The sequence below is a fragment of the Macrobrachium nipponense genome, chromosome 2, assembly GCF_015104395.2.
Source record: "Macrobrachium nipponense isolate FS-2020 chromosome 2, ASM1510439v2, whole genome shotgun sequence".
Classification (NCBI taxonomy): Eukaryota; Metazoa; Arthropoda; class Malacostraca; order Decapoda; family Palaemonidae; genus Macrobrachium; species Macrobrachium nipponense.
Genome location: NC_087201.1, coordinates 79,234,515 through 79,261,324, shown reverse-complemented (window position 1 = coordinate 79,261,324; position 26,810 = coordinate 79,234,515). Strand labels below are relative to the sequence as shown.

Below are 26,810 nucleotides of genomic sequence, written 5' to 3'. Positions count from 1 at the left end.
ACTAAGAGCAAAATCTCGGAACTAACATTATAAGCACTGTTACGGAAGGAATAAACATGAACATATCATTCATGTCGCTCAAACATGAGAGAGAGAGAGAGAGAGAGAGAGGAGAGAGAGAGAGAGAGAGAGAGAGAGAGAGATTCACAGATTTTCTTCTCTTGCCATCATCGACAGATGGAAATAAAAAGGGACTTTCCGAATGGCATCCATGATATTTCCGATGTAAGGAAACTAAAATCCATCCTGCCAGGTGATAGATCTAAAAATTAACTGAATTCAATGGGGTTCTTTACAAAACAGACATTGGTCATTTTAGAGTCAATGAGAATAATAAGCTGGGCTTCTACCAGTTGATTGGTATGATATCCACTGCAATACTCGAGACAGTGCCTAAATAATCACTTGTTTAAATATTATATTACATAATAATCATAAGTTGTACAATTTTACTCATTATAATATATACATATTCATATATCTATATAATAATATGTGTGTATGTAGGACCCATTGACAAGATAATACGTAACTGATCCATTAATGTTCACACAGGATCTGAAACAAACGGCACCGAATTCTATTTACTTGTGACATAAGAACAACATTTCCAAACCCCCAGACAATGAATCTAAAGAGTTCAAGCCCTTCATCTGGCCCTTTCAGTGCCAAAGGCTGAATACAATAAATGGACACATACCTACACCATAAAGGCAAGAAAATATTGTTTTCCGAAGAAATAACGGTTTAGAGAGGGGGAGGGGGTGGGGAATGTTAACTCCACGGAATGTTCATAAAACATTGCTCACAAACGAAAATCATTTTACTCGTGTGGAGGAAGTTCTCTGCCCCCTGAGAAAGTTTCGAACGGAACGAAAGCTAGATAAATTTAAAAATTAAAACCCGGAAAGAAAAGTTACTACACAGAATGTGACGGCTCACAGACTCTCAGGAATAATTACTCTGTTCAAATCAAGATGCAAGTCAGGCGTCTGCTGGTTCAACACAGGAGGAAAACCTGAGACCTCAGTGTTCTAAAGAGTGCAAAGTCCTTCGGTCCTTATGAGAGAGAGAGAGAGAGAGAGAGAGAGAGAGAGAGAGAGAGAGAGAGAGAGAGAGAGAGAGAGAGAGACTTTTCTACAGGAACAACCCTCAGAAGTGCTGTAATAAGTTTTGATGAGACCATCAAATTATTTCCCTTGTTAGATTCCCACTCCCTCCACACATACATTCCTCCAGGGCCTCAATCGCTGAGGAGGATGAGGAGACTGGAGGGGTACGCGAGGGTACGTGGAAAATTCCTCCGAATTTCCGAATGTCCCCAAGATGAGATTCATGTTTTCGCGGCCCAACCGCGCGACCTGTAAAACCCGGTGCGCAAAATAGCGCCGGTTCATTCGTGGAAATAAAGTTTGCTTTTCCGAAGTGACAGATATTTCAGTCACGTATCAGGGCATAAGAGAGAAGGCGTGAATTGCTGGCAATGGCTGCTGAATGGATACATGATCAAGTTCAAAGTTGTTAAACTAATAAGGCAATTGAAGGGAAATGGTTCTAAATTCGAGCTTTTGAAGTTTTCAACTCAAATGCGACAAAACGAGTCATGGGTATTATCTTGTACTCAAAACATATTCTAAAATCATTACCGGTCATTAGTATTAGTCAAATGATAATCAATTATATGAATGATTTAATGAGGACATTTAGCTATAATGACAATCCAAAGTCTCTGACATTTATAACGATTACTTTGAAAGTATTCTACCTGGACAACAAGAACTGAACTTAATGAAGCCAGACGAAAACCTTCCCGTCTCTGGGACTCAAACAAGAGAGAGAGAGAGAGAGAGAGAGAGAGAGAGAGAGAGAGAGAGAGAGAGAGAGAGAGAGACAAGGGAATGCACAAGTGAAGTCGAAGCAGACAATGACTTCTCATTAGTCCTGCCGTGTCCTCAGCTCTGTGCAATATCAGTCACAGCATGTCTACACTGATTGCACATCATTCAGTCACTCATTCCATCTGTGACCTCACAACGGAAGCAATAACGGACGCCTCGTTGAATGTGTAATTAGCGAGTACTGCCCTGACAGGTGAAATAACAAATCCTTCTCATGAATGAAAATAAAATAAGGTAATACCAACACCAAGTACACTAAGTAGAAAGTTTGTCTCCAACGAAGTCCCTGAAATGTGTAATCAGCTATGAAACTTTCGTAAATTCATCCTCCATACTTCTATGTACGTGTGTTGGCAATACAACTCGAGAATGAACACTATAGTAGATTCACACCAACCGTGCATTTGATGTCTAGGCCAGTCCCTTGCGACGCTCCTGATTGGCTGCTGATAAGCCAATCACAGGGCTGGAAATTCTCAGTCTCTCTCGAGAGTTCACATGGGTAGGATATGTGTTCCACCTCTCCTGAGGGATATATCTTCAAAAGTATCCGTCAAGAGATGTGAAACATACATTCTGCCAATGTGAACTCTCGAGAGAGACTGAGAGATTCCAGCCCTGTGATTGGCTTATCAACAGCCTATCACGAGGATAAATCGGATCGGAGTCGCGATGACATCCACTATATAAACTCAACTCACGATCCCTCCCAAATTGTTATCATCATTACAAGATACCTTAATGAACACATAAGCCATGTTTCACTGAATTCAATTCACCTGTTCTTGAGACATCCTGCAAGTAGTGGGTCAACACAATATGGTAGTGTCACAGCAGTAGATTATCGGGCTCCCCTAATGTTTAAAGCCCTCTGTGAATGAGTGGATACACCGCTAGCCTGACAAATCACCGATCAGCAGTTCAATTAAAAAAAAAAATTATATATATGATATATATATATATATATATATATATATATATATATATATACATACATATATATTATCATAATTTTGTTGTTGTTGGCTATATATTCTGTTATGCATACCTATTACTGGACAAAATATGTCAATATCTGGAGCAGCAACTGTTAAGAGATTGTTTGAATAAGCCTTCATACAGCTTATGTTTGATAAAGTCAGAGGAAATATTACAGTTTTTCTAATTGTACTTTATCATGTGAGAAAAATGTTTTGCCTGGGATTATTCATCTATAATATTTTAGAACAATATACGTTCATTTCAATACAAGAAAAATAACACCTTCCTCCTAAGAGGTGCAGCTATATATACCTCATTTTCGCAATGTAATTGCCGGAATTTCAAACAGTAATTAAAGCTTATATAATAAAGCCCAAAAGCTTCAACTTGAATGAGTTGTCAATAATAGTCCGAAGTTTGCACTGAAAGGTTTGAATGAGGGCAATCATGACTTCATCTCTCATCATTAATATTGACAATTGGCACACTCCCGGTTAACTCAAAAAAACTAGAAATGAACAATCTTCTTCTTTTGGAGGAAGCGCCATTAACCCCTGTCACTAAAGCGATTCATTTAGGAAAACGTGATTTCAAAGAAGCAATGCGTCAAAAAAGGTTGTTTGTGAATAAGTGATGTAAGCAATTAAGAAGCGAATCTTGTGTCAATATATAACAATTCATGGCAGTGACATCTGATAAAAATCCTTCTTTGCAATAAAAACGAAATTTGCTGATAGAACATCTTTAGAAACAGTTCTTCAATTCAGCATGGGAACTTCATAATTAAGTACAGACTTTTTTTTCTTTTCCTTCGTTTGAAAGTCACAAACAAAACTCGCCATAAACAAGCAGCCTCAAGCAGTTCTAAAGGAACAAATGGATCTCCTTTTTTCCTTTTCTAAGTACCCAGCACTGTCACCCACCGCCCAATTTGCATCCGTTCAGTTTGATTATCCTGGAGCCTGGCTCTGTTCGAATCACATCAGGAATAAAGTTAAGAGCTTTCTCACGTCTATGTAACGTGACAAATATTGGTGTTCTGGCAAACCTAACATGCCGCAAGTGTTCCATCAACTGAACACGACAATGATACATTTTAATGAATTTTTACCGGTTACAATGTCTAGATGCTGATATGAGAGCTTTGAGTATTGCAATTCCCCATCAAGACCTTTCTCGCCGGTGAATGAACAAGATTGAAGTTCAAACGAACGAGAAAATACCAGAGAAAATGACTCAAAATCAGCCAGTGAATTACCCGACATCCCACGCAGTCTGCTGAGAAGCTCATCGACCGAGTGGTACATTTATTTTCTAACATTCAGCTAATACTGATGGAGGATGAACCCCTCATTATAAGTAATGTGAAATCTCTCGCAGGACAAGAGAGAGGAAAAGCAGTTAAAAAGTGCAAGAGATAGCACAGCCCTCTTCACCACCAGAACCCCTTCACATATATTCCTTATTTAGTCAGCTACTGTTTTAAGCAAATGTTTATTTTTTCATGCGAATTAAAGTAAATCCCTTTTAAGGAATTTCTACCTCGTTAGGGTATACCAACACTTTCATCCCAAAGACGATCCAACTAACTTGAAATGAAAGTAAGGAAGGGGTACCTAGTGAATTTGGGGTGGGGGTGGAGGTTGGGTGGGAGGGGAGTCTCCAACAGCCTCCATTCCCTCGCAAGCAGCAACAGTTGCACAGAGAGAAGCCACAATTGCTATTGTGGAACGTTTCGAGTCGGTCTCGTCGACCCGCACGAAAAGTGACACAAGGGCAGCATGAATGAATCAACAGATTGAAGAAGCGACGTGGCATTATGTTGAAAGGCAAGTCAACTGGTCCACATTCTATTTTTGCCAAGGCCGTTGAATAAATCAATCGGAGAAAGAGAAAAATCTCAAGTGGTGAAAAATGGCCCCGTCTGGTCCGTTTTATTGGTTGACGCTCTGGCTGGCCTTTCTCGCGCCGACAAGGGAAAATAGGAACCATGTTTTTTTTTTCTGTGCTGACAAGGTTTTATTGAGAAGAGAAACCGCCACTCTAGTACCCGCACCTCTGTATGTATTTATGTATGTATGTGAGTACGTATGTATATTATCATATACACTATATAAATACATACATACATAAATGGAAATAACTTCACCTTCCATTTCATAGTTTAGTGAAAAAAAATGATATATATATAGCACACAGACCATGGCCAAATAGAACACAGGCTACATGAAACCAAAGTGAGAATATTCGAGTTCCAAGTCGACAGTCCGACGAGGGCTGAATCCAAGCAGGAAAGCACACGGGTGCCACCGTTCCAAATATCACGTAAAACCGATCAAAACCAGTAACAATTCGGCGCGGCAGCGAAGAGTTCTTCGTAAACCCAGAGGTACCTCCCGCTGACCACTGCAAATCGGCCGAGCTACTAACCTAAATACTTAACACTGCAATGACAGCATATCGACCGACCTCTCCCTCAGAACCTTTTCGTATCAAAATATTCTTTGCTTTCGGCAAAATCGAGGTGTCGTGAGGCCAAACAAAGCTGCGTGTTAACGGGGTCCTATAAAATTTCGCTGTATTCGTGCTTGCGTGTTTCAGTAGCGTGATCCCCCTTCGTGAATCTTCTCATCTACCTTCCACACGATCTACGTTGCAATGACGAGCTGGAGAAAATCACAGAGGCATGTGGGCAGGCGTCCTCTCATAGATGCTCGTTACCTCAGCAAGAAAGTACCGAGATTGCTCTAGAGAGAGAGAGAGAGAGAGAGAGAGAGAGAGAGAGAGAGAGAGAGAGAGAGAGAGAGCAGCCTTAAATAGTCTATGCAGACCTTAAAGTGATAAACAACTTCCTTCTTCCTATTTTGAATCGACCGCTAACGAGACACTCGAAATTAGCCACCAGAGAAACGAAAGAACTAATAAATGAGTCTCCCAATGTAACTGATTCCACTTCAAGGTTTCTTCGTATTCGATATGAGGAAGAGGATACGAGAAGAAATAACACAAAAGTGAAGGTAAGAAATCGGTAAAAAGCTTTCTCACACATAAATACATGGATAGAATGGGTGACTAAGAAGAAGACTAAGAGAAAAAGCACGGAAAAGAAAAAAAACTTCAATAAAGAGAAAGGCGTTCACTTAACAACTGCCGAAACACGTAAGGTGATTAAACTAAATTTCTCTCTCTCTGAACATTAGGATAATGAGCATATCTATCGGGCTGTCAATTTTCAGCATTTAGGTCTTAACGAAAAAGCCTTTTCGACAGACCCGAAAGAGACGAGACTCGATCATTCTGACAGGTCCTTTTAATGGTCGTACAATGTGAAGAGAAATAAGCTCGCTTTCGCAAAGGCAGTAACCAGCTTGAGAGAGAGAGAGAGAGAGAGAGAGAGAGAGAGAGAGAGAGAGAGAGAGAGAGAGGACCATAGGCAACATACCAATCTCCTAGACGTCTGAAATGGAGCGTGATATATTTCTTTCGCTCAAAACTCTCCAACATATTCCAGAATTTCTACCACTTATGATCCGGAAGAGGAATGGAATACTTTAGGGGATGGCCGAAGTTTCAACATTTCATTCCGGTGGAATTTTCACATTCCACTAACTCCATATTTGCACATCCAGTGTGTGATGGAATATCCAGTAAAAAAAAAGTATATATACATCGAGTGTGTACCTATCTACATAACCATCTATCTATTTAGCTGTTCATTGCATTGCATTATATATATATATATATATATATATATATATATATATATATATATATATATATATAATATATATCCTTATATACACACTATATATGTACACATACGATATATATATATATATATATATATATATATAGTGCGTGTGTGTGTGCGTTGAGTGTGTTTACCAGTAATGCTTTGAATTCTGTAAATGTAAGAAAATTATAGGCATAATCTTTTCCTGATTCCAGTATCTATAAAACTAAAATGGTTGAAGACCACTAATGTCAGACATAAACAAGAGGATTAAACCCAGAGAGAGAGAGAGAGAGAGAGAGAGAGAGAGAGAGAGAGGCAAAGTCCCCTGCACAAATACTGTTTAACAACTGTAGTACGTATCTTTTTTGTTTGTTATACAACAATTTTATGTTAATATGGAGAAGTTTGCAAACTACAAAAGCACTTAAAACACAAAAAGGTAGTTAAATGAATAACCTTAAAGGAAATTCTAAGGACCACGGTAATTATTCATATTATTATATACTATATCTATATATACATATATCTATATATCTATTATACTATATCTATATATTATATGTTAATATATCTGTAATATATATGTATATATATAATATATATCTATATATTAATTAAAATCACACATATCCACAGGTGAAAAATAATAGACAGGGTGTAGGTCCTGACCGGTTTCGGCTTTATTTTTCAAGCCATTGACAATGGCTTGAAAATAAAGGCCGAACCCTTGGTCAGGAACCTAAACACCCTGTCTATTATTTATCACCTGTGGATATGTGTGATGACCACCGATGCTTAAAACAACATCGGTGTTTTCATCACGAATGAAGTGTCACTGAAATCGCCGCAAGACGAAATCAAGTAATGGCTCGATAAACTTCGCAAGATTGTTAATGAAAATTTTCCCCCATTCCTCATGACCAATAATGTCACTAGCAGACGAACTGAAACAGAACCATTCCAAATATAAAATTACGGAAGTGAATTTCATTTCTAAAACGAAACGCAACGGAATAATAATATACGTAAAGAACTAAAAAGTGGATGAAGGATGAACGATAATGGTCCAAAACGAATGGAATTCTGCGAGAATACACAGCCAGTATCTTAGGATCGAGAGCGTTGGTCTTTTATTAGGGGCAACTGTGAAACAGCTGCGTCGCCACAATAAATCTCCATAAAATATTGGTCTCTGCATAAAACTCTGTCGGGTGGCACAACTAAATACATTCTATCACAGCCTGCCCATTCACAAGTTTACTTCGGACGATTTTTACCGTAACCTACAATAATAAAGTCAGTCTTAATTGTTCCTTCATTTGGGGAAGAGTACTAATTAAATGAACATATTGCTTCTTGCTTTCCAAGGACAATATTCTTACTAATTTTCAAATGAATACAAAAGGTTGAGCTCTTGAAGAGCGTAACTATATCATATCAATATTCCACATTCCAGAGAATGCGTATTTTGAGTTGAACTATAAAAAATTCAGCTTAAGTCAATTAACCCACGCTGAAGAATAAGAAGATGATAAACTGTAAATAAGGCCGATATCAGACCTACTGGGAAAGGAACGCGTAACTTTCCAAACAAACCTGAGGTCGATAAGTCGATTAACTCGACCTTGGCATAATCTCAAACCACGCACCTATACTACTGCGTTCGGGGGACATTCATTACTTTCCATCCAAGGTCGAACACCTATCTACCAGTTCTGTTATTCCAACACCGGACGCGCGTGCAAGCATTCACCAGTGCAGAACTGTTTATGAATGCATGAAGTCGGCGTGTGCAAAATAATACATGAAGTGAAAGAAATCCACGATAATAGAAGAGGTATTTCGTCTTTCATAAAATGCACAAATGACTTAGCTATTCAGGACAACAAACCACTGCACATTTTGTGTTCGTAACATTTTTTACCATTTAAAACACACACTACTTTGACTAGACCATTATGTATCAAGAGAAAACGCCAGACCAGCAAATAAAAAGTACACCCACACCAAAAATCAATACTGCATACCGCAGCCTCGAACTCTATCAGCATAAAGTACTTCTGAACTACCCAGTACGTTAAGAACAAAAGAATACTTCCAGGCACACTGCAGAGCTTGAAATATTCCGCACCACCAACATAAAGGAGCAAAGAAATGGCCTCCGTTACTACAGCAGGCATCAATAACCAATAAATTTACAATGCTCGCACCTCTTCGAAAACCAAAAGCAAAAACGGCAATGGAAGTTCTCCGCATTCGTTCTAAGAACTCTCTCTCTCTCTCTCTCTCTCTCTCTCTCTCTCTCTCTCAGTACTTTTCAGGAGACCTCCTCTCTCTCTCTCTCAGTACTTTTCAGGAGACAATGTTAGTCCGTGATGAAAGCAAAAACTGTTCCTACAGGACAGCTACACAGCTAAAAGCACATATCAAAACATCATACAAAAATATCTGAGTAATGTTACTGTTTTAAATCCTTTTTTCAGTGAACCCCTTGACATTAGACCTTTAAGCAAGGGGAATATTGTTCCATGGGTGTCACTAGAATTATATTTAGCTTAGCCGCACCAAAAGTTAAAATAAAAAAAGCAGTTCTAGACAAAACATATAATCCCCACGTGGGATGAGAACGGTTTTGCAACAGCATTATGATTAAATGGGTCTGCATTTTGGCATTCTGTATCTCACAAAAAGTCTATGTTTAGGATAACCATTCAAAGGAGTATTTTCATAAATACCAATATGGTAACAATATGCAACTTTACATTTACCATGAAACAGAACCAAGTGAGCAAACTCAAAGACGAAACAAGATGAGTTAGAGACCCATTGTGAGTTACATTCTTTGAAAAATAAACCTTCATAGATGGATACTTCCTGCTATTCAAAGGTTTCCAACGTCCTTTAACCAGTCTTATCATCTGGTGAATGCATAATGCTTTAAAAGCCATTTAAAATGACTCTCCCGCTCTCTCTCTATCTCTGGCCGATCTATATCTATTCCTCTTACCCATTTTGGTATCCTCAGCTTGAGAAACGGACCAATTATAAGCAACCACGAGAAACTCATTTACGAAATCTTCCAGCATACAATTACGGAAAGAAGAATACATATTCATCTTTTCGTATGATCATTAACATACAGGCAATATCACAGAACACTTTACAATACAACTACGAATGCTTAGACAGTTAGGGATAACAAACTACAGATACCACCTTGAAGGGGAAAAAATAGCGACACAAGTAGACAGAGAATTTGTTCAAACATACGGAAACTACAGAGCAGTGGAACGTCATTGGCAATGTCATTCATTACAAGAGTTTTCGTTCTCTGGAAATGGAATAAGAAGAGAGGAGAGTAGACGTAACATCACCGACATCATTCAACAAAGATGGAAAGACGAAGACTCATTATACCTACAATGTCATTACCATGAGGCTAACTTGGAGACAATGCTGGCCTGGGCCACCGGCGAATGCACTGTAGAAATAATCCGAAACAACCCGTCGGACCCCCGTTGTTGCCCCAGCCTGACCCTGAGAGCCATGGCTTGAACAAAATGGAATCCATGTACATAAAAAGGTTTCACTAAGTTCCGTCGATGATGACCCGGCAATTCTAGACTAAGATTTTTAATATCTTACATGACTTTCGCTTTCTTGATTATCTCCCAGTAGAATGGGACGTGGCCCCATTTAAACAACTTCGACTTCCAGAAATACTCGGTCATAAACCATCCACAGTTATGTGGATGGTTTATGACCGAGTATTTCTGGAAGTCGAAAATGTGAAAATAAACTACGCCATACGAACACCGGGACAAACCATATCTAGAAGGCTTATGGAGGTTCCAGTTCAGGTGAGCTAAAGAGGATAATGACACGACGAAAGGGGCTGGGGAGGAGGAGGAGTCGGGTCGGGGGTTAGAAAGAGGCCGGGAAATGTGGGAGAGAGGGGGGGGGATTTGAATGAGGCAAAGATGTAATGGTCCCCATAGTCCCAAACGCTGTATACAATGGGAATTTATCACTCATGCTGAGAGGCTTTTATTGTCCAGCGACAGCCCCCAACAATACTCCGCCAAGATGTCCACCATAATCAAGTGTTGGATTGGATGTCATGTTAGGATGGAAGAGAGAGAGAGAGGGGCAGCGCAATGTCTCGGAAAGCCGGAGATCCCTTGATATTTCTGTCTACGGAGAAAGGAACCCCCGAGAGAGTGGGAGTTGTCAGATCACATTGGCTTTGTGCCAGCACGGCCTCTTGCTCCTTGAGTAGATAACCCAGCTGAAAGGGAAGGAGGAGAAGTGAGTGATGTGAACAGCAATCTTGTGGACATCACTAGAGTCCGGCTCGCACGTTAGGGCACGAGGAGGAGGAGGCATAATTGATACGTTGGAATTAAAATTGGAATATTAAAATCAGGGCAAAGACTAAGCGCTGGGACCAACGAGGTCATTCAACGCTGAAAATGATGTTGAAACAACTAGATAGTAAGATGGAAGAAAGAGACTATGGATGGAGGTATAATAAAAGGAATGAATGAGGTTGCAACTACTGGCCGAAAGGAAGCCTTAAGGAACCTCAAGGAATGCTTACAGAGAGCCGCGTGAGGTGCAATGATAGCATTACCCCCCTACGGGGACGATTGACTAAGGAACTGTAGTTGTATAACTTTCAGCAATTGCAGATCAATGTGTAACGCGATGCCACATATAACAATGGTAAGAAAGGTAATGATTGTATGTTTTGGCATAACTATTTGGAGATGAGTTCCACATCCAAGCGGCAGATTCAAGAAGCAATTAAGTCCATGAAGAAAATCACCTACCTCATGTTTTGTAGTGCTAAACCACAACATTAAATTAGATAACCATCTTGTTCCGATTAATGTCAATGTCAAGTTTTCAAACACTAAAAAATATTAGAAAAAATAAAAAAATTATAAACTCATCTGATGACATTTGGTTTAAATAATATGAAAGCATCTAATGGATGTCTCGCAGAAAAGAGGAACTTGAGCTAAAACTAGAGCAATTTATACCAAACACTATCCAAATTGCACATTCATCAATTCTGTCAATCCTTTCGGTTTTTTTCATACTTTTCCAATCGAAGCACTACCATATCCGCTTTCCTTCACTGCACTTTATTGCCTTTTCCCACAAGCACTCAGTACCGTTTCTATTCCTTATACATATGTATGAGGAGAATGGTACACATTAGTATGCAAGCAGTCATGTAAACAATCTGCAAGAACGCACGCACAAAAGCAAATTGAATCACCAAACACGGATGAACAAATCTCTTTAGAATAGTAACTGAATTCCAAACCCCAGGTTGTAAAAAGAATGTGTGAATAACAAAACCATATCGTAAGTCTACGGAAACCGCCCATCTGTATTCAGAAGCCAACAACAAGACGCTCACTTTTCTGATGGTAAGGAACAGGAAGCGAGATCTGTAACTTTTGATCAACCCATGAATATTCGGCTCCTTTCGTAACGGGTTTGTTTTTCAGCAGCATGCAAATTGTTATGTTTACTAAAATCACGTACCTCTTTATATCAACATGCAATCAGTACAAATATAACTACGAAATGATGTACTACATATGCATCTCTCCACTCAAAACACAATATATATATATATATATATATATATATATATATATATATATATATATATATATATATATATAATATAGTATATACATAAATATAACTAAAACCACCCAAAGAGAGAGAGAGAGAGAGAGAGAGAGAGAGAGAGAGAGAGAGAGAGAGAGAGAGAATGTCGTTTCCAAGACGTTGAGATAAAACTAATCTAATTAAAGAAAAGTCCGTATCAGTCAGAGGGTAATAAAGCAATCTAAATTTCATTATCAAAGACATTAATGAATACGCACTGTTTATTCTCTACATGAAGCCAAGAAATGAAAAACTTAATATATGGTAAGATTAATGAAAACTTTTAATATTATTCAAGTCTATCTTCTTAAGAAACACTAAGCTGACTAGAAATTAACTTGCACTGTTAATCGTCTTGACAGACCACTCGACAAACGCGGACGGCCGCAAATAAACCTTGAATTTTACCGAAGTCTTATTATTACGACACCGCCTTTGTCAGACTCCTACTCCGGCCTCATTATTTCAATCCGATTACTGGGCTTTGTGGCACTCTACCTTCAAGCTGAGCCCTTTATAGATTACCCTCTCCTCTAGTCTGCTAAAGGTTCCTGTACCTGTTTTACCCGACTGATATTCTGCTCTAAAAGAACAAGTGGCATTGCCTCGTGGTTGAGTCAAGTTGCGAATACCCATGGAAATATTGACCTAATACCTCCTTTAACAACACACAACCAAAGATCACTTTCTATGTCCTTTTTTACAACATGCTTCCTGTCTTGATATACAGTTCCCGAGAAAATGGTGTCAGACACGGAGTATGTTCTGAGAAGTACAGTCCCATACCAATGACCAAATATGATTCATTTGGGTATAAAAATACGCTAAATGTTTTCCGTTTTCCACTCAACTGAACATTATATAAAGTATTTTTCCTCGACTTTTGATGAATTCCTTAACGGTAGGTAGGACGTAATCTGAAAAAAAAAACATAATCCCCCTACCAAACATAGTTACAGCTAGAATTGAATATAATAAGCTCTGAATCCCCTATTACAATTATGAAAGCCATCCTTAAAGGGGAGCTGTCGTTCAGAGGCAGGTACACGATAGCATCCATTTAAGAACAGCTCTCACTCCCTTTATTCGTGATCGCTTGCCAAATGCAAACACCAACTCTCCACCTAACCCCCCCCCCCACCCCCGCCCCCGCTTCTACAATTACCTATTGAGATGTTGAAGCAAGCAAGACCATTCGATGAATCTGTATAGCTGCCACACTCATGATAAAGATTTCCCGGAATTTTCTGGTAATTTCCGTAACTACAGACACACACACACATTGTTTTGTACCCAAGGTACAAAGAGCGTCAGTTTAATTACTTTTGCAGCATATTGGTGGAGTCACAACAAACTTGAAGACAAAGGCGAACTTCGCCTCCTGATGATAATAATAGCCTCAATATAATATCAGTTTCCTGATGATATTGTCTGGGACGTGGAACAATGAACATGTGAAGCCCCTCCTGAGCGAATGACCCTGGGGGGGCGTCTGCAGACACGATCGACAAACACGGCCTAAACCATCAGACACGTTCGCAACAGTGGATCCGTTCATTAGTCAATGCCTTTGAGGATGCTAATGACATGCTCAAGAGGAACAATCATCTTTTCAGTTCTACGGCTCCTTTCAATTATAAAATCAACTATACCCCGACTCTCAGCTTCGAAATTATTGGAATAATCAGTGTTATTGTCAGGAGATTAGGTCAAGATGACAACAAAACGATTGTCTTTAGTGATCTATAAAGGTCCTACTCAGCATAAGCCATTGGGATACGAGTACATCTTCAAAGCAAATTATGACAAAAGTTACCTGAAACTATAGTTTTTTATTTACTTACATTTTGGTCATATATTCATCTGTGCTCAACGTAAATGTAGACCAACAGCAGCAAGTGAAAACCTTTTTTCTAATAAGGTCAAACCTGCCTCTGGTCTGCTGCGTCCGCAAAATGAAATACAAAAAACATCTATGCGAACTTCCTGGGATCATTTTAGTTTTGACATTTCACTGGTTTCCCTCCCCACCATGTTCACACCACTTCAACCTACTTTATTTCATTTTATTCGTTCCTTCTTTCTAGTCTACCCAACTTCATCTACTTATCATTTTACTCGATTGCATACTATTCCTCAATCCTGTCTTGCCCATTCATTTCCACGTCTTTGCCATACTCACCAGTCTACCCCGTTCAATATTAATCTCCGTTCTACTTTATAACCACCCAAAGAAACACATAAGAGCTAATAAAAACGGAGATGAAGGCGAACGCATACAAAAAAAGGGAAAAAAAAAAAAAACGAAAGAGAAGCTAAGTTGAGAGAAATAAGGCACCACGACGCAAGGTGGTCCTCGGGGGGAGGGCAGCGACTCCAGAGGCATCCCACAGCGCCGTTAGAGAGGCCGTTAGACAAGCATCAGCTTCCCTAACAACCGTGAAACAAGAAACTCGCGCACTTCCAGACTCGCCGTCGGGAAAAGATATCATCCTGCTGGGGAAGAGGCGGCAGAAGACGCTTCAGCCTCTCGAATAAAAAAGGCTGGGAAGGGAAGGGCTCTGCATAACGCGGTGGTCGGGAATTATCGAGACGGACAGAGAAAGACAGAAAGACGGGGGATGCAGACAGGCCATCAACGCCTACATCCCCGGTATCCTTGAACTTTATCGTATCTGAGCTCTCATCATTCACGACGTACCACATTACTTACCAACGCGAATCAAAAAAATTCATTGTCATTTTCGCCCACCCACCCGAGCCGGTACCATCCCACACACACGGACAAGCGCATCACCCACACTGACAGAAAGTGTGGCGTTTCCTCTCTCTCTCTCTCTCTCTCTCTCTCTCTCTCTCTCTCTCTCTCTCTCTCTCTCCAGGCTCGTGTCAGACAGAGGCCGGATCGGGTACTCGTACTCCACCAGAGGTGACTGACCTCTTGTCGTACTTACCGTTGCTGGCAATAACTGTCGTGTCACCTCAAACACAAATACACCCTGAACAGTCCAGTCCAGTTCCTCATAGGTTACTCATCTTCGACCTCGGACGGTCAAATTCCTGTCACTATGTGAAACCGTGAAACCAAGAAACAGAAGCCTCCACCAGCGGAGCAGCTTTGTTTGCTATCATTTAGCCATCAAGGTCATGTCTAAACAGGCGACGTCAAGGAGAAGCACCAAGGCAGTGGGCGTGTGGGTGTGGGAGTCTGGCGTGTGGGTGGCGGAATGCATCATGTAGGAGAGGTCCAGTTATACCTTCATGCTTGCACTAGGAATGGACTTTTGAAAGCACTTAAAGAAGAAGAAGAAGAAAAAAGTCAGGGTTAACGAGTAGCAGTTAACGTTTGTGGATGTGTAGGTGTGAAAACTGGTACGTCCAAACAACAATACATAAACTACAAGGAATTTAAGATTATCTTTTCATATGTGTAAGCGAGGTCATACACATTAACAGTAGCGTGCGCGCCCGCACGCACGAATGTGTGATTCATTGTGACGACCACAAACTACATAAACACAAGGAATTTAGATTCTCTTTCATTTATGTGTAGCGAGGGTCATACACATTAACAGTAGCGTGCGCGCCCGCACGCACGAATGTGTGATTCATTGTGACGACCACAAACTAAAGAATAACATCTAAATGTTTACGACACTTCTGTCTCATAAACATCATTTGAAAGGATTCTGAATATAGGTATATAATTCAACTACGTCATTTCTTTCGATTTTCAGGAACGGAAAAAATTCTACTGTGCAGAAAAGCCTTTGGTTGAACTACTTTACCCCCAGAAAGGTTAAAGTGCAAGACAAGACCATTGCTCAGGAGGGCCGTCTAGGCTCCGAGGTTTATGGTAAAGACCACCTAATGGAAATAAGAGACTACATATCTTTCCATATCTTTTCAAGTCGTACAAAGACTTCTTCACTCGAAAGCAGCACAGAAAGGACCCACACGTTGGACTTCGCTAATAGTGGCACTCTAAGTAATTACCATATATATATATATATATATATATATATATATATATATATATATATATATCATATATACATATATATATATACATATATATATATATACATACACACGCATTATATATATATACACATATATTCAAATTTGTTAAAGATGATAATAACCGTTTTTACTCTATCACATATACATTTTTCAAAACCTCGACCCTATAACTGGGCCACGTAGGGAATTCAGATGCACAGTATCATTGACCTTCCTTTTATTGACAACAACCTATCTAAATTCACTTTTTTGATGAAGAGCTCTGTTCAATTTCCCCTTTTATTTCCCACACTGTAAAGCTCCCACTACCTCAACTGCGTCTCATACACCATGATTCACCCTCTCTATTAGAGCACCATACACATTTCCTTCAAGTATCTGATGAGAGCATCATTTACTTTCTTCCAAAATCCACAGCAGCATTTGTCATTCCATCATCCTGGTTTCCATTTATCCCCATAACATAATTCTTATTTAAATTCCTCTCGGATTTGCCATTTAAAATTCTCTCTACCATCAACTAATAAAACTGCCACTGGAAAAGATCTCATATTCCACATCCTATTAACGCCCATCATCGCGCGAACCTGGGTAGTGAGTTTTCCTTAATCTCTCTCTCGCTCTCTCTCTCTCTCTCTCTCTCTCTTCTCTCTCTCTCTCGTCTCTCTCTCTCTATATATATATATATATATATATATATATATATATATATATATATATGCGTGGTGTATATATGTACATGTATATACATACGTATATATATTTATATATACATTATATATGATGTGTGTGTTTATACATACCAGTTTTTTTTATAAAAACCCTAAAGACACCACTTCCTTAGATAAAACCTAAATTTAAGCAAAACGTTTTGCAAAGTTTTATTACAGAAACAAAAAATTCATAACACCATCAAAAGGGCAAGTTTTTCGCAACACATTTGGCTCGGAATTCTCAGCACGTGAGAAGGAACTTTTTGTTAAACGTAAAAAAAAAAAAAAAACCAACCAATCCTTGTATAAAAAGTAAAATAAAGCAAATATTCGGGATGACAATAGCACGCCCAATAAATTAAGCATTGTGGGAAGGAAAACATTCTTATCACCTGAACATCTGCGTAGACTATGGTTATTTAAAACATAAAAATATCACTCTTTTTCATGGGTTTATAGGCCGGATATTTATGACAAACATCTCATATTCTTACTAAGGACACATATGTGCAAAACAGCTGGTTGCCACCTAGAATTCAGGAAATATTACTGTTTTAGCAAAATGCTTCTCATTTAACTCCTGTGTGTGTGTAATATATATATATATATATATATATATATATATATATATATATATATATATATATATATATATATTTATATATGTATATATATATATATATATATATATATATATTATATATATATATATATATATATATATATATATATATATATATAGCTCATTCTTGTATCCAATTGCAACGTTCAAGACGGCTTCTCATTTATTTGGCCATTTCTGACTTCGAAGAGATGACACATAAGTACGGTAATTAATTTATATGCGTGATGACTGTTTATCCTCAACCAACGGGATTATTACATGACTTGAGTAACCCCACTCAACAATAAAGAGCAGACAGTAACAGGGATACATCATTTAAAGTGCAGAAACTCCAGCAGTGCAATGGTCTTTAGAAAACTGATTTCCACAAACATTCCTTTATAAATTGGGGAAGTTTAAATTTTCCTACCGCCTGTGATCAGTCAACAGAAACGCAGCGCTAGCAACGACAGCAAAAAAATGAATAGCAAATAATGTTAACAGTAATCCAGCAAAGTTATTTGTTATTATCAATCATCTCCTAGACAGTGCTTAGGCAGGAAGCCATGAATGAGGTCCAATATTCAGAAAACATTGAAATTGCGAAATAAAAAGTTATTCCTCTCCCAGCGCCAAGGAGGAAAGCCGGAACCTGACAGAATGCCACAATATGTAGTAGAACGGGTCCCACACATAATTTGCTTTCATACTTAAAATATTTCCGGCCCTCCGCCATATTTTCCAGACTCCACCTGCTATAATATAACCGTCGTCACAGACCACAACAAGAATATATATTTAAAATGTTGGACGCATTTGCAAATCAATTACCTATAAATAAATAACAACATAACCTGGACTCGAGCACATCTTTAAGAAAAGGTAAAAGGAAGTCTACACTAATCCTGGGCTCCAAATATATTCCCCTCGACTTTTTCGGTTTCCACTCCATTACGGTAAAACAACATTACGATTACAAAACTAATATACGGAAACTATTGCATTTCATTTACGCATTTAACTTTCTTAAATTTAAACATTTTATTGCAAGAAAAGTCAGGGGGGGTAAAAACTAATTAAGCTGTAAAGAAACACTCAAGAGCTCGACTTAAAATCATACAAACGACACAGCAGGGCTTATGCTAAAGCCGATCCTTACACACCTCTCTCTCTCTCTCTCTCTCTCTCTCTCTCTCTCTCTCTCTCTCTCTCTCTCTCTCTATCAAGCCAAAACCGCTGGTGAGCTTTCTCAGACAAGAGTCTCTTCCTTCCACGCGAGAATTTTCAATTCGCAGTCTCTAGAAGCAATTTCTCTGCTGTTTCAGAGATGAAATCTATCTGTTCCCATAATGTTGACTTGAATATTACTATAAGAGTATTTGTTGACATCCTTCACATTGAAGGCTACGGCCAAAGCAATTATATCATCACTGAACGTAAATTTCATCTCCATTAAGTAATGACTACCACGTCCACCTTCGACAAAAGCTAACGAAGTTATTATCTTTCTCTTATTATTATCTCTAACACGACATATTCGTCATCACCATCAGTTTCATCATCTTCCATGATTATCATCATCATCATCATCATCACCATAGGTTCTCTTCCCAGTACTCCTTACCTCGCCATCGTCTGCTTCCTCTTCCCATTCAACAATTCATCTCTAACAACCTCATCGACCTCCTCCGCCATCAGCCCTTCCCACAACCTTCCGTTCCTCCCCCTCCACCGCCCTCCTCCTCCGCGCCATCCCCCTCCGATAACCCAACCCCTCCGGTCCCTCAGAGATCAAGTTCATCGTAGCGGTTCGGTGCAGAGAATCACAAAGCCTCTTTGGTCATATCCGCTCAATCCTGCATGTATATGAGAGAGAGAGAGAGAGAGAGAGAGAGAGAGAGAGAGAGAGAAGAGAGAAGAGAGAGAGAGAGAGAGAGAGAGAGAGTTAATGACATTAATTTCCCTCATTAACATATGATAATCATGACTCCACTGATCATAGCTTATTCACAATCTAATGATAAACCCCGAAGTTCGACTCTGCATTTACTAATTACTTAGATATATTAACGTATTCTAGTCACGTTTATCGCATAGTTAAATCACCTTCCGGCCAGTTAAAATGATGCATTCCACACGAGACAGGTTGAAGAGTTTCCCTGGAGGAAATGAAATTGGCGAAGAAAGCCTTTTCTTCTCAAAGGTTCAAAGGTATTCCCTTTGAGAACAATAAAGATCCAAGAGCTGCATCTGGCGCTTCATACACCACAAAGCTAACTTTAAAAAAAAGAAAGAAAAAAAAACGTATGCAAACCATGAAAAACAGCAGATCCATTTCACGCGAAAAGTGGCCTCTCCACAAGAGAGCAACTGATGATCACTGGTTTCTTCCGTCATTCATAACGGAATTTGCATCCGGGGAATGAGCAGCATTCTCATGCCGGTCTCTCTTCCTTCCATCCAATATTCCAAAGATACGAAATTATTATCATTATTATTCAGAAGATGAACCCTATCCGTATGGAACAAGCCCACAGGGGCCACTGACTTGAAATTCAAGCTTCAAAAGAATATGGTGCTCTTAAGCATGTATGAGAAGGTAAAGGGGAATACAGAAAAAAAGAGATGTCACTCATTGAAAAGGAAAAAATAAACTGATAAATTAATAAATAGATAAAAATGCATTACAATGCAAGGAGATTTGCATTCGGGTCGTCAGGCATTTCATCTTCGCTTGAACTTATGAAGAACTGCTCAGTTTGCCCTTTTCCTTTGGAAATCTACTGGGCGTCTCTTTTGAACGACCCGTCGGTTATCTCCCCCTTCTCTCTCACGAGTGAGAATTTCGCCTTACAAGAATCTCCCAACTTCAGAAATGTTCGTTCGTAGGAAGAGGAGGTTGCGCCGCCAGGAAACTTATTCCTTCTTCAGGGGCTGGAATGATGCAGGAATGGAAAGGTCGGGGGCTGGGGTTCTCGTGTCGTCAAGGAAATTTTGGCCACGATTTATTTTGGGTCAAGTAACGTCCTCTCTCTCTCTCTCTCTCTCTCTCTCTCTCAACCCATAGTTCCACTTCGTATACATAACTTGTTTATTATTATAGGCGCATTCCTGGCAACTGCTGAAGTGAACGAAAATTACATCCCAACACCTTGCTTGTCTTTATTTTTAAAACTGTAACGAAAGAATAATACGAACAAAGCCAATTAATAATAATATTAAAAACAAAAGATCATTAAGTTAATCGTGAATTCAATGCGAGTAAATACTGTCTTGATTATTTATTTGACCAATGAAATGTTAATTGACAGGTGCTCAAAAATTCTTCTCCAGGTCCTTGCCCTGTCGGAAAGTGGAAATTCCCATCTTTTTAATTAATAAAGGGGCTGGGGGCGATGCAGTGACATCAGTGGTGCTTTGGAACTTTCATTTCTTCTATCACGGTCTTAATGTGTTATCATTTTCGAAACTTTCTTCTTCGAATTATTGAGGAGGCTGTGGAGGGTCGTAGCCCGAAAAAAACATTATCTTGGACTACACATTCTTTCTGGAGCATCGCAGTGTGAACGACTCACTCTCTCACTAACCCCTAATAAGAAATCATCTGGTTCTGGAGTCCGATGCAAATCTCAGGTCTACACGTGTGAATCACATCGGCTGCAGAGAGAGAGAACGCCGCGCGAAGAATTTACAGTTTCGTATTCCGTCCATGAGAGGGAGAGAAAAAAAATTATATAATCAGAACGTCGCTGTGTTCGCAATCACCTGCCAATTTCTATGGTCGCTCATGCAACCACAATGTCAATAGGAAGTGCCATTTATCGGTCAGTAACCCCACAAAGGACGACAAACTTCTATCTAAACCTGCTCGTCTTTTTTTCTTCTTTTTCACTTTTCTATTTTCCATTTCTTTATGAACTCGAGTCTATTCATAATAGATAGGGTGCAAGCGCACTTAGTCCTCGGCGTATTTATACAAGTAAATGAACACTTTAGAATTCTTCTCTTCATAAAGGATCACCGCTTCTATTTGAGAACTGTTAAGCAATGTTACATCTTATATTTCGTCAAGGACAAAAAAACGATGAGAAATTCTGCCTTCGGAAAGCACAACTAGAACAAAGGTCGCGTTATATTTATCATAGTTGACTTCACTTCACCGTGTCTAACTTGGACAATGATTTCTCATTATAGGAACGATAGGGCAACGTGATCATGATACTTCACACAAAATACCAAACCATAGAATATTATAATAATGCAAGGAAGAAATACCTATCAATGTATATAAAAAAGAATATTTCCAAAGAAGCCCGTTAACTATACATTATATTACTATATACAAATTTAGACGCACAATTTCAGCAAAACCAAAAAAATTTAATCAAAAGCTAATAGGAATATGCATCAAGCACTCGTCCCATGTGCCGAGTCAAAGGGAATAACGGTCGGCGACCGAGTATACTAAAGCAACGAATAAAAAAAGGTATAAGGAAAAAAAAAAGATGTGCGAATGCGTCACAGACGCAGGGTACGCCTGAAATAACGGCGACTGATACAGAGGTATGAAGAGGAGGACTTGCTATGTCTACGTCTCTCTCTCTCTCTCTATCTCGTGTCCGTGTGAGTGTATGTGTGTGTGTGTGTAGCGACTGCTCTCTCTCTCTCTCTCTCTCTCTCTCTCTCTGTCGTGTGTATGTGTGTGTGTCTGCAGCGACAACAGCATCACAAACGCACACTCATGACCTCCCCATAGGCTAGCTCTCTCTCTCTCTCTCTCTCTCTCTCTCTCTCATTCAGCAGCCCCATCTCTTTTCCCACCATATCAACATCCCCGTTATGCACCGGTAGAGAGGTTGAGCTGGGCCACTGATTCTTAATCACCTACTATTTTCACCCTTATTCATATCCTGACTCTTTCCTTGAAATTTTTAATTCTTTGCTTCTAATTGTTTTACAAAAGTTCTGTTCGTTTACGAAAGAGGCCAAACACACAGATCCCTTATGATACGAGAATCAGATGTAGCATTCCCTCGCTAAAATTAATAATTAAATTCTAAATAATTAAGATCCTAAAAATATTTAGAATTCCTAAATAATATTAGAATTCTAAATGGAAAGGAAAGAAAATCCGAACTGAATGGTAAACCTAACATGTGGAGATTGGGTAAGGAATATGACGTCATTTTCTTTTTATTCGGATTTAGCATATTTCAAGCATATATTCATTCCACATTTCTACTGATAACATTAGCACTTACCAATATTAACTGATGATGAACAGATTAGCATTTGAGATATCATTAACTCCTAGACACTTTGCATGCATATATACGCTTACTTAACTATATTCTGGAGTAAAGCGGAAAATAATGTTAAGAACAAGAATCGCTCAAAATTTATTTACTTAGTTGTTATGAGCGAGAAATAATTCCCTTCCCAACCTCTTAAATTAACATTCTGGCATTCCTGATTTCCTTTCAGGAACCACGAAGAAGAAGAAGAAGAGAGAAGCAAAAAGACAGAAAAGAGTAACTGTTGAAATCCGGAACCGGCCATCAGCCTCAACAACGCCCAAATCCGCACCTACACAAACACACACACAAACACACAAAGACAAACACACCCCCACCCCCGTCCGCCCTTTTCATCCACCAGGTCCTTAACACCCGTCCATTCCCACACACCAACCGATCCAATCCATGACCTAATGAGAATGCATAATCGATTCATCCACACCGGAATGTACGCGCCTGGAACGGAAGTTAGACGGAATTCCAGCCAGGAACGCAATAACGGGAAGGAAAAAAGGAAGTGCACTTCTTTAAGTATTCCGGGAAATTCAGTCATTGCTCGTCATTTCATGTTTAAATTAGGAGAAAAAACTTTCAAATTCATTATATTCTGGGGCGTTTTGAACTATTGCGTTATATAATAATAATAACAATATTGTTAATACAGAGCCTTTCCAAACCGGTGAGCCAGTTTTTGTAACTCTTTCGCTTTTTCACAGATATTTGCTTTTGGGGCGAAATTTCATAAGTTTTCGGTAGTATGGCCTGACTTCAAGATAAAATATCCATAATAGTTGAAGCAATCTAATCAATGGTTTCTGCTGGAATAGGATTTATTTATTTCATTTATTTCTATTTTTTATTTTTATTTTTTTTTTTTTTGAAATTGCCACATTCGAAGGACTTTCACGCAGTTATCTTAGGTATGGGATTTCATAGGTTCCCGAAGAAAAAAAAGATTACTAACAAAATAAAGTATGGTAATATGTTTTTACAACGAGTGTAATAATAATAATAATAATAATAATAATAATAATAATAATAATAATAATAATAATAATAATAATAGGGACTGCTGACTTGAACCCTTGATTCCAATGACAATGTTACCGATTTTCCAGAATAACCTCCAAATTTCTTCCCTGCTCTAAAACAAAACAACTGAGTAGAAGTCCTTTATTAATAATAATAATAAAAAAAACAAGTCTGTATATCTTCACAGTAGGTCAACCGCAGGTATCGATCATTATCATCACAATCCAGCCGACCTGAATCTTCCCAGAAGGATGCCCAGATTCCCAGCCAAGTAACGAATGCAGGAACGTGCAAACAAACAAGCGGCTTAACATCATTCCTTCATCGCGAAAAACGTAAGGAAGACGTGATCACGACAGGAGCCATTATGCCCTGTCCTAATCTCTGCTGTTCAGTTTTACATAATTCTCCATTTCCATCGGTCATTTCTCTCTCACTCCCCGGGCTACTGGCTCTTTTCTATCCAATTTCAGCAACCACAGCCTCGATAATTTATGGCTCAATCCGCAGGAAATACATTTCTACCAAGTCTGTGGTGCTTTACATGAAAATGAACCGCGAGAATGGGCTGAATGTATGCATTCATTACCCTGGACTGCAGTATCGGTTATTTGTTTACACGCAACCAGCAAACCTAACAGTTATTCAACGTCCAAAAGGGCATTGACCGAAACAATCAGTCCATAAAAACTGGGGAGCGTGTTTTTGTTTATTTATTTATTTATTTAGAGAGAGAGAGAGAGAGAGCGTTTCCATCGGAAACCGCAGCACTTTAACGGTGAGTCCAAACTTGATCCCTTACGTATCTAATAGGAATTCTTCTAGCTCCGTATTTCCGTCGGAAAATGCCGTAGAGAAGGAAAGGGAATTTTTCCTAAACGTAAAAGTGGATCGAAAAATGGAATTCTAATCCTCACTTGTTGGTAGAGCCAAATACATCTGCAATGCACAGGGAGCACAGAAGGAAAATAAACAATATTCCAATGGCGTCCTTCATAAACTGCTAATGAACCAACCACTAATGCTGTGTTCGCTCGCTACTGATCTATTACCGAAGTGAACGAGAAAGGCCCAAAAGAAAGAAGTTAGGCTTAAAGGAAAATGTCAAGAAAAGCAGACATCCCAACAGCAGCTTAAGCCACTATGTAAACAAGACGGCGTTAAATGTAAACAGGCTCAAAGAAGCATCTCCAAAGTAAGCAAACTTGACAAATATGTCGCGTATCAAAACAGGCGAAAGAACCCTCACACACGAGAAGCAGCAACGAACAGGCAAAGCCAATCATACGACATCGGTTCTGGCCATGCTGGCATCTCATTGCATAATCGTGACACTCGTGATTTTCTACATAAAACTAGATTCACAGTGCTTTATTTCTTACACATTACATAACTGTGATAACTCCTAATTTTGGACACGAAAACTATATTAACAGATGTATTATTACACATTGCATGATCGTGACTGCTCGTGATTTTCGTCATAAGAAAACTAAATTCACAGATTTTTCCAACTCATTGCATAACCTCTCCAGTATTCGTTACATTTTCCGCCACTCTTTTTTTCCATACAAGGGTACGTTAGTTTAAAAAAGATCTCTTCCAGTCTTGTTTGATATGAGTATTGCATGTTTTCACTGATAATAATAAAAAAATTTAAATCTACACATAAGCTCCATGATGTTACTATATATTATATATATATTATATTATATATATAATATTATAATTATATATAGATATATATATATGAATCACTGGCTTATATACACACATATATTTGTAATATACATAATACCTATATAAATATCTATATATATATATATATATAGATATAGTATATATATATATATATAGTATATAATACTATATATATATAAGTATATATATATATATATAATATCGTCGATGTACATTAATGCGAGAAGAGAAAAAAAAACTGGGAATAGTTCATCTCCAATGACGCAACAGAAATGATGTTTTTCATTAATTTTCATCATAAAATATGTCTTCAGTTGCAAAATGTTTTTACCAAAAATAAAAATAAAATTGAACGATCTTCCAAACATCCAGCCGCGTGAGGACGTAATGATAACCCGACTGGTTCTAATTTCCTTGGGTAAAAATATATAAAAAATAGAGATTTATGAGAGAGAGTAGAGAGAGAGAGAGAGAGAGAGAGATAGAGAGAGAGAGAGAGAGAGAGAGATTTTTTTTGTGTATTTTACCTGATTAAAATTGAGATTTAAGAAGTATTTTTTTTGAAAGACAAATTTTTAACCTGATATATTTGAGGATTTGACATAAAATACACATAATATATATATATATATATATATATATATATATATATATATATATATATATATATATATATATATATACTTACTATTACTATATATGTAAAATACATTCATGAATAGACTTCTTTTCGGTGCAAAAATTGAGATCCGTCAAACCAATGACAAAAGTATGATCTCATGGGTTTCAAGGTTAAACACGGAATGGTCTGTAAAATAACCAGCATGGCCCTTTCCTTTAAACGGACCCCTTTACGAGGCAAAAAGAAAAAAAAACTCGTTCCAGTTTAAGGTTAAATAGTATACAAATGCTGGCTACAAAATATTTATTTACACAGAAAATGCGACCAAAAGAGAGGAAGAGCACGAGATTAAAATTCCAGGCAAGATATCGTGACTCTGGTGCAGTTTTCTGCCTGAATGGATCAGTCCCCTTGAATTGACAAACAAGGATCCATGGTAACAGGTGATAATACTGTGGTTCCCTCGCTGAATCGATTCAGTGGTGACCTTCACTCTCCGCCAACAGCCTTTA

General features: G+C 38.5%; 1 protein-coding gene across 7 annotated transcripts in view; it reads right to left on the bottom strand.

Moving 5' to 3' along the window:
• The window catches only part of LOC135220695 (ecotropic viral integration site 5 ortholog-like), a 431,521-nt gene that overhangs the window by 197,225 nt on the left and 207,486 nt on the right, over positions 1-26,810 (bottom strand). The gene's annotated exons all lie outside the window — the stretch shown is intronic.